The sequence below is a fragment of the Scyliorhinus torazame genome, chromosome 17 (genome assembly GCF_047496885.1).
Source record: "Scyliorhinus torazame isolate Kashiwa2021f chromosome 17, sScyTor2.1, whole genome shotgun sequence".
NCBI classification, from domain to species: domain Eukaryota; kingdom Metazoa; phylum Chordata; class Chondrichthyes; order Carcharhiniformes; family Scyliorhinidae; genus Scyliorhinus; species Scyliorhinus torazame.
Genome location: NC_092723.1, coordinates 96,417,761 through 96,434,680, shown reverse-complemented (window position 1 = coordinate 96,434,680; position 16,920 = coordinate 96,417,761).

Below are 16,920 nucleotides of genomic sequence, written 5' to 3'. Positions count from 1 at the left end.
ACGGTTTAAACATTAATTTCCCATTGGGGTTAAAGGCATGCTCTGGCAGCCCAGGTGCTTTGACTGTGATGGCATGACAGGAATAGGGGCGAGAGTCTCCAATATTGAGGCCAAGTGTTCGCGCCATCGTGAACGCCGTCGCGTTTCACGACTGCACGAACAGGGCCCGAGCACGACCTATTCTGGCCCCCACAGCGGACCAGCACGGCGCTGGAGTGGTTCATGCCGCTCCAGCCTCCTTACGCGGCGCCAAATGGGTGCCGCGCCAACCCACGCATGCGCAGTTGGGGCAGCTCAATCCTGCGCATGTGCAGTTGGGCCGCGCCATCCTGCGCATGCGTGGGGGACTTCTTACGCGCGCTGGCCCTGACCCAAAGTGGGGTCGGTGTTCAGGGGCCGGCCGCGCAAGAAAGCAGGCCCGGGGGGGAGAGGCCGGCCCGCCGATTGGTGGGCCCCGATCATGAACCAGACCACATCGGAGGCCCCCTCGGTGAAGGAGCCCCCCCCCCAACAGGCCGCCTCCCCAGCGTTCCCGCAGAGTTCCGCTCGGCAGCGACCAGAGGTGAACGGCGCCAGCGGGACTGTCATTTTTTTCACCGGCAACTTGGCCCATCCGGGCCGGAGAATCACCGCTCGCCATTTGTGGCAATTTTCCATGCGGCCCGGCGCGATTCTCGCATCGCTTGTTTCGGGGGGGGGGTGGGAGAATCGCGTGCGGGTGTCGGGGCGGCATGGCGCCCCGGCAACTCTCCCACCCGGCGTGGGGGGGAGAGGGGAAGAATACCGCCCAAGTTCTTGGGTTGTCCAAAGGCTGGGTCTCGGCCACACATGGTTGTTCATCCCCTCGTTGGCTCTTTTAGAACTTGTGTCCTCTCACAGTGCAGTGAGTCTGGTCGCTATAACCAGTTGGCCATCACCATTATGCCTCAGCGCTCTCGGCTGCATCATTCTCCAAGTCAGTGCCAGGGGAAAACGCCCTCAAAAGCAAAGGCTGAGGGTCGCGGGCCAGGCAACTTGCGCGATGACCAAGGGGGGCAGGGGCAGTGATGGACACAGCTCCAAGTGTCATGAGGACAAGGTGGTGTGGAGAGGGTTGGTGGATTTGAGAGTCCTGGGATGGAAGACCTAACTGATTGTCGGACTCTCTCCTTCTCCAAATCCTTTCAGATACAAGATGAATGTTGGGATTGATCCAGCTGAACTTGTTGCCATCCTGATAGTCGCAGCCAAAGTGGACAAACATCGCCAAAGGCATCAAGGCCAACACAAGCTGGAGCCTGCACCACATCGACAGGGGGCTGCCGCACAGGCTCAGGACCCTGACGCCCATCAGGCTGAGGGGGGGACCAGAAGGGGAGACCAATGGCGAGCGATGGTGTACAGGGCTCAATAGTCCTACAACGAGCTGATGGACAGAAGGAGTAGGGAGACCCTCATAGCCTCCAGATTCGCATGACAGGAGGCGGTGTGTCCGTCAGCTTAATACCCCTGCCCCCAACCACGCCACCCCTTCCCCGATCTCCCTGTTCCCTCTTCTTATATCCCCCACTCCCCTTCCCTTCCTCCAAGGGTCTATGTTACATGCCACCAGGGTGATGGGCCTGTGTTGCAGTCCAGGATGTGCGTCACTGTGGGTTTCCTAGGTTCTCATTGATGTCGTCTCTAGGGGGAGCCATGTAGATTGAAGTGACTCCAGATGGGAAGAGAGACCCTATTGTGAATATTAAAATGTCAGAGGTGTTACATGTCACAGGTGTGACATATTTTAATGGTGAACATTTAATGTGACTATTATCCATTCCCCCTAACTACGAATACTGACTTTACCAGTGCCCACTCAGTGCTCCAAAATGTTTTAAATTTCTACGTCTAGGGTGTTCCCAGGATGCACATTAGAGGTGGAGGCAGCCTGCTGCTTTCCACGCCCTGTGGCCTTTTATGTCCTTGGCAGACATTATCTGGTGGGCCTGGAGCCGGAGGGCCCCGGCCAACTTACCAGTAACACAGGTGTCACAGTGCCACCCTGTTCTGTCTGCTGCCCTTGAGATGTGCTAGTGTCAGGAGGGGGAGATTCAGAAGGACTGGAGACCAATGGAGTCTCCTTGGTGGGAAGCCCAGGATTGGCTCTAGTGCTTCCTTCTTCCTCAGGTTGCTCAATGGGACGTGGGTGACTCCATGTAAGCTCCAGAAGCCTGTGAGTCATCTGGCTCTATCAGTCCTGGAGACACCCCCCCCCCCCCCTCCCCCCCCGCATTGTCTGCAACATGGTGTCAATGCCCTCAGTGACTGGGCCATGTTCTGCAGTGCCTCGACAATGTCCCCTAACTTTTCCCCATACCCTTGTACATTGTTTCTATTGAAGTAATCTTCTAATGCCCTCTTGAATGCCTCGATTTAACCTGCCTCCACCACACTTTCAGGCAGTGCATTCCAGACCCCAGCCACTCGTTTTATGAAAAAGGTTTTCTTACATCTCCTTTGCTCTCATTCTTGATCCTTTTATGAGCGGGAACAGTTTCTCCCTATCTACTCTGTCCAGCCCCTGCATGATCTTGAACATCTCTATCAAATCTCCTCTCAGCCTTCTTCTCTGCAAGTAGAACGGTCCCAAGCTCTCCAATCTGTCCTCATAAGTGAAGTTTCTCATCCCAGGAACCATTCTTGTGAACCTCTTCTGCATTCTCTCCAATGTGTTCACATTGCTCCTATAGTGTGGTGCCCAGAATTGTACACAATATTCTAGCTGAAGTCTAACTCGTGCCCTGTATAAGTTCAGCACAATTTCCTTGCTCTTGTACTCTATGTCCCTATAATAAAGCTAGAATACTATATGCTTTACTAACACTTCTCTCCATCTGCCCTGCTACCTTCAATGATCTTAGCACATATACACCCGGTCCCTCTGCTCCTGCAGCCCCTTAAGAATTTTACCCCTTATTTCATATTGTCTCTCCATGTTCTTCCTACCAAAATGCATCAATATAAATAGGCTGCAAAATTGGGCAGAGAAATGGCAGATGGAATTTAACCCAGACAAATGCGAGGTGATGCATTTTGGTAGATCCAATTCAGGTGGGAGCTATAAAATAAATGGCAGAACCATCAGGAGCATAGAGACACTGAGAGATCTGGGCGTGCAGGTCCACGGGTCCTTAAAAATGGCAGCATAGGTGAGAATGGTGGTAAAGAAAGCATATGGCATGCTTGCCTTCATAGGACGGGTATCGAGTATAAAAGCTCAAAAATTATGCTACAATTATATAGAACGTTGGTTAGGCCACATAATAATAATAATTGCTTATTGTCACAAGTAGGCTTCAATGAAGTTACTGTGAAAAGCCTCTAGTCGCCACATTCCGGCGCCTGTTCGGGGAGGTCAGTATGGGATTGGTGGGCCCCGATCATGAACCAGACCACATCGGAGGCCCCCTCGGTGAAGGAGCCCCCCCCCCAACAGGCCGCCTCCCCAGCGTTCCCGCAGAGTTCCGCCCGGCAGCGACCAGAGGTGAACGGCGCCGGCGGGACTGTCATTTTTTTCACCGGCCACTTGGCCCATCCGGGCCGGAGAATCACCGCTCGCCATTTGTGGCAATTTTCCATGCGGCCCGGCGCGATTCTCGCGTCGCTTGTTTCGGGGGGGGGGGGGGGGTGGGAGAATCGCGTGCAGGTGTCGGGGCGGCATGGCGCCCCGGCAACTCTCCCACCCGGCGTGGGGGGGGAGGGGAAGAATACCGCCCAAGTTCTTGGGTTGTCCAAAGGCTGGGTCTCGGCCACACATGGTTGTTCATCCCCTCGTTGGCTCTTTTAGAACTTGTGTCCTCTCACAGTGCAGTGAGTCTGGTCGCTATAACCAGTTGGCCATTACCATTATGCCTCAGCGCTCTCGGCTGCATCATTCTCCAAGTCAGTGCCAGGGAAAAACTCCCTCAAAAGCAAAGGCTGAGGGTCGCGGGCCAGGCAACTTGCGCGATGACCAAGGGGGGCAGGGGCAGTGATGGACACAGCTCCAAGTGTCATGAGGACAAGGTGGTGTGGAGAGGGTTGGTGGATTTGAGAGTCCTGGGATGGAAGACCTAACTGATTGTCTGACTCTCTCCTTCTCCAAATCCTTTCAGATACAAGATGAATGTTGGGATTGATCCAGCTGAACGTACAAACTCCACACAGTCATCCAAGACCGGAATTGAAGCATTCCCTGGTGCTGCAAGGCAGCGCTGCTAACCACTATGCTTGTACTTTCTTCCCGTGTCTGCGTGGGTTTTCATCGGGTGCTCCGGTTTCCTCCTGCAGTCCAAAGATGTGCAGGTTAGGTGGGGTTACAGGGATTAGATGGGGGGGGGGGGCCTGGATGAGGTGCATACTTGATGGGCCAAATGTCCTCCTTTTGCACTGCAGGTAATGTACGATTCTAATACCCCAGATGTGGTTTATATTGTGTGGTGCTAGGTGTCATGATATTCAGGTAAACATCATAGCACATACATACTGATGGACAGATCAACGGACCAATCAACACCCACACAACACCACAGCCAATCACAGGCAAGAGCATACACAGTACAAAACAGGGAACACAACACTTCCTGAGCATTCCAGCAGGAGACAGCTCAGGGCACAGAGCTCATAGCAAGCCACTCAAACATCCACCATGTGCTGAGTGCCACTACAAGATAGTATTAGGAATAGGTCCACAGATTCTAGGGTTATAATCGAACCTCAGTAACCAGTTTACCACTGTAAATAAATGTTAGCAATAAAACTGAGTTGTACCATTCGCAACCGTGTTGGTTCGTCTGTGTAGCAGAGTACACAACACATCACTTGGTGGGGACGCACTAGTCCAGACATCAGTAAACAAGTAACCAGGTGCTCAGCCAGATAATACATAGGTGGCACAGTGGTTAGCACTACTTCCTCACAGTGCCAGGGACTGGGGTTTGATTCCCACCTCGGGTGACTGTCTGTGTAGAGTTTGTACATTCCCCCCGTGTCTTCGTGAGTTTGCTCCGGTTTCCTCCCACAGTCCGAAGATGTGCAGGTTAGGTGGACTGGCCATGCTAAATTGCGCCTTAGTGTCCAAAGGTGTGCAGGTTAGGTGGACTGGTCATGCCAAATTGCCCCTTAATGCAGGTTAGGTCATGGAGTTGTGGGGATTGGGCGGGAGAGTGGGCCTAGGCAGACTGCTCTTTCGGAGGGTCAGTGCAAACCCGAATGGCCTCCTTCTGCACTGTAGGGTTTCTATGAACAATGGCGGGGAAACCTGCACTGCTCTGACTTGGTCACGATTGCAGCCTTTTATGCCTATGGCACTGTCATTGGAGAGCAGAGTTTCTGGCTCGAACGAGCCTCCAATGTGTCACAGGGAGGCTGCCTCCAATGAGGCAGCGGGATGCTCTACCGGTGCCAAAATGCTGGTAAGACTGCCAAATCTCCCTGAATTCAAGCCTTAGTCACCAGACTCGATAACCACTTCACGGTGCACAAAATCTGGTTTGACTCCCAACCCTGGTAGCACTGCTAGCAGCAGCTTTGTACCATGCTGCCATCCGCACATACAGCCACCCCCCTATACCTCTCCGTGCCATTTTCCCCAGCCATCCCCTACTCCAACCCTACTTCGAGAAGGCCGCGAAAACTCAGTCCCATATATGCTCTCTCGTTTTCATTCAACAACTGAGGAAGTTGCTCACTTTTGAACTTTCTCTTACCCCAAACGCTCTGAGATCAAGATTGTCTGATGTCAGGAATTATGGAGTTAAAAGCTGCAACCAGCCACACTGTAATAGAGAGTAATGACTAACAGTAAACAGGATACTAGCACTCTGGGCCACGAGTGCTCCAATTTATTGTTACCAATTAAAATGTCATGCAAATTTTCAGTTTAATTTTACAACTTATCAAGATTTACTAGCACCATCTGCTAATGGTGAAAGCGTACTGGCCAAATGTCCGAGTTATCTTATTTACTGTTCAAACAATTTGATCAGCTAGCTTTATGGCTATCGATATTTTAAAACGCCACAAAGAATTTTAAGAAATAAATGTAAAAATAAACGTTATGAGCACTCATTGTGCCGTAGGAGTAAGTTCTGTTACAGCAACTGGGTTTGTGAGGAACTATCACATTACAAGCTGAATTCAGCTGATAAGATAAAACATTTTGATGTTATGCTAATGCTGCTAAATATATATTTAAGATATGCCAACAGATTTTAAAACTGTTTATGTTTTTGGAGTTGAGTACAGAGATATCTATTCAGCATCTGTATTGTTGGACTATATGCAAGAAATCATTTATTGGATAATTTGAGAAACTAGCACAATATAAATTTGTGTTAATGGTAGGTATCTGTCTGAAAATCAGCATACATATAAATCTGTAATCTTATACAAGGATTGCACATTGGGAGCCACAGTTCGAAACATCATTCCACATTTCTCATTTTGTAATATTTCACTTTGCCATATACGTGAAGATTCTGTAAGTAGCAACACAAGCTTTGCATTTTGATCTTTTAGTCCTTCTCCTTTGAAATGCTTCTTTGATAACAGTTCAAATATCTGTCCCAGGTTAAACAGGGCTGATTTATGTCAGTTAGCTGGACAGCTGGTTTGTGATGCAGTGCAACACCAACAGTGTGGGTTCAATTCCTGTACTGGCTGTGGTTATTCATGAAAGCCCCACCTTCTTAATCTTGTTCCTTGCCTGAGGTGTGGTGATCCTCAGGTTAAATCACCACCAGTCAGCTCCTCCCCTCAAAGGGAACAGCGGACTAAGGCAAATTAATTTTTTATACTGAGGGAGCAATAGGACAGGAAAAGACAGGCACTAAGAGAATGCAGAAGGATTAAGTCGATATCTGTTAGCAAAATGGCAGACTTTGGCAACTTTACTTTATCCCAGGTTGCAGAACAGAAAGAAGAAATGAGAGGGTCAGGGAGGAGAGTTCATCATCCTAATGTTGGCTCAGAGTCCTAAACCTTGGCGTCCCAAACAACCATCTGTCCATGTGTAAACAAAGACAGGACAGGAACTGGCACGAAACAGTGCAAACAGCAGTCAAAAATCCGAACCAGTTATTTTTATAGTGCATGATCCTTTCAGGAACCACAGCATTTTCCTAGCTACAATACTATTATCATTGTGTACAAATAAAATAGCTGTGAGTGTGTGTGGTTTTTTTGGGGGGCAGGGGGGTAACATTGTGGTTGTCAGCTGTCAGCCAGCCAGCCTAGACTGCTGCCGCACATGGCGAGCTGGTGCTCACAAGTCCCAAAGCTGCTCCCGGTCGTCCTGCAAGGCCATCTGCAGTTTGGTCCAATGAAGCCCACCAGCCTTTCAGCAGCTATGCTGTAACCACTGCGGGCTAGTTTAATTCAGTTGGCTGGACAGCTGGTTTGTTATGCAGAGCATGGCCAACAGCACGGGTTCAATTTCCAGCTGAGGTAATCCATGAGGGACCCACCTTCTCAACTTTGCTCCTCGCCTGGACAGCACGGGGCGCAGTGGTTCGCACTGCCGCCTCACGGCATCGAGGTCCCAGGTTTGATCCCGGCTCTGGGTCACTGTCTGTGTGGAGTTTGCACATTCTGCCCGTGGTTGCGTGGGTTTCACCCCCACAACCCAAAGATGTGCAGCGTCGGCAATTGGCCACACTAAATTGCCCCTTAATAGGAAAAAATGAATTGGGCGCTCTAAATTTTTTATTTTTAAACCTTGCCCCTCGCCTGAGGTGCGGTGATCCTCAGGGTAAATCACTCTTCCCCCTCAAAGGGGAAAGCAGGGACTAGGGGGATGCAGAAGGATTAAGTCGATAGCTGTATGGAAAATGGCAGGCTTTGACTTATACATTTGCTCCCCCCCACTTTGCAGGTATAGGCCTTGTGAGGTCAAATTAGAAAGATATTAGAATATTGTGCGGGATTCTCCGACCCCCCGCCAGGCCAGAGAATCACCGGGGGGCGGCATGAATCCCGCCCCCGCCAGCTGCCGAATTCTCCGGCGCCGGGGTTTAGGCGGGGGAGGGAATCGTGCTGCACCGGTCGGCAGTCGTTAACAGAGGCCCCGCCGGCGTAAATTAGACCTGATACTTACCGGCGGGACCTGGCTCTGCGGGCGGACTCTGGGGTCCTCGGGGGGCGGGGATTTGGCCCCGGGGGGTGCCCCCACGGTGGCCTGGCCCGTGATCGGGGCCCACCGATCCGCGGGCGTGCCTGTGCCGTGGGACACTCTTTCCCTCCGCACCGGCTGCTGTGGACATCCGCCATGGCCGGTGCGGAGACGAATCCCCCTGCATGAGCTGGGCTGGCGCTCCCGCGCATGTGCCAACTCGCGCCGGCCGGCGGAGGCCCTTCCGCGCTGGTTGGTGCGCGCCAACCCTGCCGCCGCCGGCCTAGCCCCTGAAGGTGCGGAGGCCCGATGCCGGAGTGGTTCACGCCACTCCTCGGCGCCGGGACTGCCCGCCCCGCCATGTAGGGGAGAATCCCGCCCAGAGTTTTTGTAATGGGATGTGGAATGTGAAGAAATATATATTTAAAATGGGGCAAAACTGCCCATCAGGGTGGGAAAAAGACTGGCAGGGCTATAGTCATAGGGGATTCAATCGTATGGGGAGTAGACAGGCATTTCTGTGGTCAAAAATTAGACTCCCGAATGGTATGTTGCCTCCCGGGTGCACGGGTCAGGGATGTCTCAGATCGGCTGCTGGACATACTGAAGGGGGAGGGTGAACAGCCAGTTGTCGTAGTGCATATAGGCACCAACGATATAGGTAAAAAATGGGATGAGGTCCTACAATCAGAATTTAGGGAGTTAGGAGATAAGTTAAAAAGTAGGACCTCAAAGGTAGTAATCTAAGGATTGCTACCAGTGCCATGAGACAGGCAAAGTAGAAATTCAAGAATAGTCAGAATGAATACGTGGCTTGAGAGATGGTGCAGGAGGGAGGGGTTCAGATTTTTGGCACATTGGAACCAGTTCTGGGGGAAGTGGGACCATTAGAAATCGGATGGTCTACACCTGGGCAGGACAGGAACCAGTGTCCTTTTGCTAAGACTGTTGGGGAGGTTTTAAACTAATGTGGCAGGGGGATGGGAACCACGGGCGAAATTCTCCGTTATCGGCGCAAAGTCCGCCGACCAGCGGCAAAAGCGGCGCAAATCCCACCTGCATCACGCCGCCCCAAACGTCGCAAAGCCTCTGGCCCGGAATGGGCTAGCAGCGACGTGACGCTATCCGCACTGGCTCACGTGGTTCACGCCGTGCGGCGTCATGCACGCCGCGCGGCGTGACGGCTCATTAAGGACGAGCTGCTCCCCCCACCCGACCAGAACACCCGACCGGGTGGCGGCCCGTCGCTCAGCCCCGAGGTTCCAGTCACGGGATGTGGAGGCGCTCCTGGACGCAGTGGAGCAGAGGAGGGAGGCCCTGTATGCCGGGCACGGCTGCAGAGTTGCCCCACGCCACAGCCGGCGCCTGTGGAGGGAGGTGGCAGAGGCTGTCACCGTGTGGCCCTGACACCACGGACAGGCACCCAGTGCCACAAGAAGGTGAACGACCTCGTCAGAGCAGCCAGGGAGAGCCTCCCCCTGCCCGATATCCATATCCCCCATATCCCCCCTCCCCCATATCCCCCCTCCCCCATATCCCCCATATCCCCCTCCCCCAAAGCCCCCCTCCCCCATATCCCCCCACCCCCACACCCCCCTCCCCATATCCCCCTTCCCATATCCCCCCTCCCCCATATCCCCCCTCCCCATGTCCCCCATATCCTCCCACCCCCATATCCCCCACATCCCCCCTCCCCCATATCCCCATTCCCCCATATCCCCCAAATCCCCCCTCCCTCATATCCCCCATATCCCCCTCCCCCATATCCCCCCTGCCCTATATCCCCCCTCCCCCATATCTGCCTTCCCCCATTTCCCCAAGTGAATCCAGCCCTAACCTTAGCCTCTGCAATACACGCGCAACCGATGGCGTGCATTCATATACCTGTCTAACACTGTTGCCCTTTACCCCTGCCACCACCACCACCCCCCACAGGAGAAACACGCACACAACACCAGGGAGCATGTGAGGACTGGAGGAGGGCCCGCTGATGAGAGGCCACTGACCGAACATGAGGGAAGGGCCCTGGAACTGGCTGGCGGACCTGAGGACCGGGAGGTTGCTAATGCAGAGGTCGGGGGCCCACCAGCAAGTGAGCCACCGACAGCCCGTCCCCATAGCCCCCCTCCCCCATATCCCCCTCCCCCATATCCCCCCTCCCCTATATCCCCCTCCCCCATATCACCTGATCACTGCCTGCGTGTCTAACCATGCATGCTTCATTGTGTATCACAGGAGCAAACGTCGAGGCACACATCCCCGCAGATGCAGACCGCCCGCATGATGGCCCTTGGAGACCACTGGAGATGGAGAGACCCGGACCCTCTGGCATGCGACGCCCGCACGATGCCCCTCGGAGACCACTGGAGATGGAGAGACCTGGAGCAACAGGGAGACGACGACACCACTACCCAGGACACCATTACCCAGGACACCCCTACCCAGGACACCACTACCCAGGACACCACTACCCAGGAAACTGAAATACAGGACAGTGACACAGATTGGATGGGTGGAGACGAACTGCCACCCCAAAGTGCCATGGACTCAGAGTGGGACGATGCGCATGACACAACGCCACTGCTGTCACCAACACCCTCCACCATCGCAGAAACACTCACCTCGGTTGGGCACTTTAGTGATGAGGCGTCTGGTACACTCACTGGTGCGCACAACACAGCCGTCCCGGTACAGCAGGTGGAGGTAGGAGCAGCAGAGGGGCCGGGCGGTCAGAGGGCAGCCCAGCCCAAGCGAACATTTGCCGCCCAGATGGATCCCGGGTTCCTGGAGCTACCACACCCACCCATAGATCCAATGCAACCACCGAACCGGAGACGAGCGAAGAGGGTGACGGCCGGCTTGCGGCGGCTGCAGTCGCATGTGGAGGAGTCCACCCACGTCGAGGAGCTGGGAGTGGTGCCGGTCATGCGTGCCACCCATGCCGACACCACACGGGTGGCGTCCGAGGTGGAGGCAATGGGTGCGACGGTGTCAGACATGGGGAACGGTTTGCGAGGCCTGGGGCTTTCCGTGCAGGTGGCGTCTGTGGCCCAGGACATGGCTGCCCTCTCACAGGAGGCCATGAGCCAGCGCCAGCGGCAGATGGCAGAGGCGCTCAACGCCACGGCCCAGTCTCTGCAGGCCATGGCCCAGTCTCTGCAGGCCATCGCTGAGGGCATCGGCGCCATTGCCCATGTGCGAGCCGGCGTCGCACTGTCACAGACAGGGTTTGCCAATCCCCTGAGCTCCATGGCTGCAAACCTGCAGGCCCCTGTCGATACCAGCACGGGCCGGCCTCCAGGACTGGCAGCGCCAGATGTCGGGGGGTGTCGGATGGCCAGTTCGTTCACATCCCCCACCCATGGAAAGGCCTGGGGGCCATCGGGCACCCCGAGGGAGGAGGAGGTGCTGGGGCCTGTTCCGGGTCCCATTGTAGGGGAGTTCCCAGAACACCTCAACACCTCGGACTCCCCCCCCTTCCGTCCCAGGTATATCGGGTGGGCAACGGGCAGGACAGGCTGGCAGCTCGCCATCCCAGTCGCCCGGGCCGCAGCCTGGCCCATCTAGGCCAGGACGCCCCAGGAAACGGCCGCCAAAGGGATCCCGTGTCAGAGGGCAGGAATCACAGGAGTCCACCTCCAGTTCTGCTGTACCGTCTGGGGAACCACGTAGGCGTAGTCATAGGGTCCGTAAGGCCAAACAATTAGACACTGAGTAAGTTGGCACGGGTGCAGGGCACAGATGAGTTTTAGGGGCTAGGGCACGTGCATGAACTCCTTTGGTTATTAAAGTCAATGTTACACCTACAGAAGCTGCCTTTGTGCTCTGTCCAAAGCGTGCGGGGGTGTCATGTACGTTGAGCGCAAGTGTGTGTGTGAGGGGTGGTCTTACCTCAGCCCCAGGTGAGTCTGCCCCCTTCCCCCTGGGCCGCCATCAATACCCCCCGGGCAGAGGACGGGACCGTGCGCTGCAGTGTCACAGCCGCATGCAGGGATGGTCCGGGTGGATGGTGGTACTGTGGCCATGGGTCAGACATAGTCCAACGATGTGGAGCCAAGAGCTCATCGCAGGGCGGGTTGTCATCATCCTCCATGGCCTGCAATAGACACGCGTCCACCGGCAACTGTGTGAGCCCGACCGTTGTGCTGCAGGTGGATCGGCAATGGGAGGGGGGGGGTGTGCATGCGGGTGGGGTGGGTGGGGTTGGGGAGGGGGTTGAGGGTGCTGGGTGGGTGGATGGGTGGGGGGTGTGGGTGGTCGGCTGTTGCCATGGTGTGCGGTCTGTGGCCATACTACCCGATTCCCACGCCCATCTAGTCAGTGAAGCGGGCGGCTATCAGCCTGTCCCGTGCCCGCTGGCCCAGCCGGTAACGGTGGACAGCCACCCGCCCGTGTCTAGCCGGTCTGCCCTGACCATTGCCCCCATCCCCCTCATCTGGGGAGGACTGCGCCTCTTCCTGCTGCTCCTCCACTCCGCCCTCCTCTGCCTGCGGCACATCGCCCCTCTGCTGGGCTATATTGTGCAGGACGCAGCACACCACAATGATGCGGCCGACCCTATCTGGCAGATACTGGAGGTCCAGGCACCTGAAACGCATCTTCAGCACGCCAAAGCACCTCTTTATTACTCCCCTTGTCGCTACATGGGCATTATTGTAGCGGTTCTCCGCCTCATTGCGTGGCCTCCGTATAGGCGTCATCAGCCACGATCGCAATGGGTAGCCCCAGTCGCCCAGCAACCAGCCCCTCAGCCGGGGATGGCGTCCCTCGTACATGCCGGTGATGTATGACCGCAACAACACGTATGAGTCGTGTACACTGCCTGGATAACGGGCGCAGACGTGCAGGATCATCATGCGGTGGTCGCAGACCACCTGTATGTTCATCGAATAGGTCCCCTTCCTATTGGTGAACACGGCCCTGTTATCTGCAGGTGGCCGCACGGCGACGTGCATCCCATCGATCGCGCCCTGGACCATGGGGAACCCGGCCACGGCAGAGAAGCCCACGGCCCGGGCATCTTGGCTGGCCCGGTTCACGGGGAAGCAGATGTAGCGGTGCGCCATGGCATATAGGGCATCTGTCACTGCCCAGATGCACATGACGGCCTGGTGGGGGGGAACGACGACATGTCATCATTTCCCATACCCCCTCCTCCCCCCCAGCCAGGTGGCATGGACCGCATGGGTCCGACTGTTGGAGGCTGGCACCTGGCCAGGTGGACCAACTCACTTGCCCCCCCCCCCCCACGTCCCTCCCCGGCACGGACACACCCCCCCATCCTCCTCCCCGGCACGGACCCCATCCCCCCCCCCCCCGGCACGGACCCCATCCCCCTCCCCGGCACAGACCCCATCCTCCTCCCCGGCACGGACCCCGTCCTCCTCCCCGACACGGACCCCATCCGCCTCCCCGGCACGGACCCCATCCTCCTCCCGGGCATGGACCCCATCCTCCTCCTCGGCACGGATCCCATCCTCCTCCCCGGCACGGACCCCATCCCCCTCCCCGGCACGGACCCCATCCTCCTCCCCGGCACGGACCCCGTCCTCCTCCCCGGCACGGACCCCATCCTCCTCCCCGACACGGACCCCATCCTCCTCCCCAACACGGACCCCATCCTCCTCCCCGACACGGACCCCATCCTCCTCCCCGACACGGACCCCATCCGCCTCCCCGGCACGGAGCCCATCCTCCTCCCGGGCACGGACCCCATCCTCCTCCTCGGCACGGACCCCATCCCCGGCAAGGACCCCATCCCCTTCCCCGGCACGCACCCCATCCTCCTCCCCGGCACGGACCCCATCCTCCTGCCCGGCACAGACCCCATCCTCCTCCCCGACACGGACCCCATCCTCCTCCCCGGCACGGACCCCATCCTCCTCCCGGGCACGGACCCCATCCTCCTCCCCGGCACGGACCCCATCCCCCTCCCCGGCACGGACCCCATCCTCCTCCCGGCACAGACCCCATTCTCCTCCCTGGCACGGACCCCATCCTCCTCCCCGGCACTCACCCCTCCTCCCCGGCACCCACCCCCCCCTCCCGGCACTCCCCCAGAGCCCAGCACACTCTAATCCCCCCCCCCCCCGCTGCACACACAAAACCCTACACACACCTCTCCCCCACACATACAGACTGCGGCCACGCCATCGCCTCTCCAGCGGCCAACCCCCCAGGCCGTCACCCACCTCCACGCTGGTCGGCGTCAACCTTGAGCACTGGTTGACGCCGATTGAAAGGTGGTTTGATTTACGCCGATGTGACCCGTCATCACGTCGGCGGAAATTCGGCCCATCCGGACGGGAGGATATCGGCAGCCCCCAAATCCATTGCCTTGCGCCCACCCGTGCCATTCTCCGAGGTGTGCGGCGCCATTGATGCCCCGCCGACTTTTCTCCCTTCGGAGACTTTGGCGGGCGGCGGGGGCGGAATTCACGGCGGCCAACGGCCATTCTCCGACCCGCTGGGGGGGTCGGAGAATCTCGCCCCACATTAGTAAATTAGAGGTCAGTAAAGAGGCAGCAACTAATGCCAGTAAGGTACGAGATAATAATCTCAATGTGACTAAGGGAAGAGTAGACAAGGAAGAGATGATGAACGCAAAGGGACAGGTGGTCTGAGGTGCATTTGTTTCAATGCGAGAAGTGTAGCAGGTAAGGCAGATGAACCTACGGCTTGGATTAGTATCTGGGAATATGATGCTATTGGTTTACTGAGACTTGGTTGAGGGAAGGGCAAGACTGGCAACTAAATATCCCAGGGTATAGATGCTTCAGGAGGGATAGAGGAGGAGGTAAAAGGAGTGGAGGAGTTGCATTACTGGTCAGAGATGATATCACAGCTGTGATTAAGGAGGGCACGATGGAGGATTCGAGCATTGAGACAATATGGGTAGAGCTAAGAAATAGGAAGGGTGCAGTAACATTGTTGGGACTTTACTACAGGCCTCCCAAAAGCGAGCGTGAAGTAGAGGTACAAATATGTAGACAGATTATCGAAAATGTAGGAGCAATAGGGTGGTCGTGATGGGAGATTTTAACTTCCCCAACATTCAATGGGACTCATGTAGTGTTGGAGGCGTAGATGGAGCAGAATTTGTAAGGAGCATGCAGGAGAGTTTTTTACAGCAGTATGTAAATAGTCCAACTCGGGAAGGGGCCATACTGGACCTGGTATTGGGGATTGATCCCGGCCAGGTGATTGAAGTTTCAGTCGGTGATTACTTTGGGAATAGCAATCACAATTCCTTAAGTTTTAGAATACTCATGGATAAAGACGAGAGTGGTCCTAAAGGAAGAGTGCTAAATTGGGGAAAGGCCAAGTATAACAAAATTCGGCAGGAGCTAGGGAATGTGGATTGGGAGCAGCTGTTTAAGGGTAAATCCACATTTGAAATGTGGAAGTCTTTTAAGGAAAGGTTGATTGGAGTGCAGGACAGACATGTCCCTGTGAAAATGAAGGATAGAAATGGCAAGATTAGGGAACCATGGATGACGGGTGGAATTGTGAGAGTAGCCTTTTCTTCGTTTATAAGGAGCACGAGGGTAACTAGAGAAAGGATTGGCACATTCAAAGACAAAAGAGGGAATTTATGCGTGGAGTCAGAGGAAATGGGTGAGATTCTTAATGAGTACTTTGCATCGGTATTCACCAAGGAGAGGGACATGACGGATATTGAGGCTAGGGATGGATGTTTAAATACTCTAGTTCAAGTTGGCATAAGGAAGGAGGAAGTTTTGGGTATTCTAAAAGGCATTAAGGTGGACAAGTCCCCAGATCCGGATGGGATTTATCCCAGGTTACTGAGGGAAGCGAGGGACGAAATAGCTGGGGCCTTAACAGATATCTTTGCAGCATCCTTGAGCACGGGTTAGGTCCCGGAGGACTGGAGAATTGCTAATGTTGTCCCTTTGTTTAAGAAGGGTGGCAGGGATAATCCAGGGAATTATAGACCTGTGAGCTTGACGTCAGTGGTAGGCAAACTGTTGGAGAAGATACTGAGGGATAGGATCGATTCACATTTGGAAGAAAATAGACTTATCAGTGATAGGCAGCATGGTTTTGTCCAGGGAAGGTCATGTCTTACAAACCTAATCGAATTCTTTGAGGAAGTGACAAAGTTAATTGATGAGGGAAGGGCTGTAGATGTCATATACATGGACTTCAGTAAAGCGTTTGATAAAGTTCCCCATGGCAGGTTGATGGAAAAAGTGAAGTCGTATGGGGTTCAGGGTGTACTAGCTAGATGGATAAAGAACTGGCTGGGCAACAGGAGACAGAGTAGTTGTGGAAGGGAGTGTCTCAAAATGGAGAAAGGTGACGAGTGGTGTTCCACAGGGATCCATGCTCGGACCACTGTTGTTTGTGATTTACATAAATGATCTGGACGAAGGTATAGGTGGTCTGATTAGCAAGTTTGCAGATGATACTAAGATTGGTGGAGTTGCAGATAGCGAGGAGGACTGTCAGAGAATACAGCAAAATGTAGACAGTTTGGAGAGTTGGGCAGAGAAATGGCAGATGGAGTTCAAGTCAGGCAAATGCAAGGTGATGCATTTTGGAAGATCTAATTCAAGAGCGGACTATACGGTCAATGGAAGAGTCCTGGGGAAAATTGATGTACAGAAAGATCTGGGAGTTCAGGTCCATTGTACCCTGAAGGTGGCAACGCAGGTCGATAGAGTTATCAAGAAGGCATACAGCATGCTTGCCTTCATCGGACGGGGTACTGAGTACAAGAGTCGGCAGGTCATGTTACAGTTGTATAGGACTTTGGTTAGGCCATATTTGGAATACTGCGTGCAGCT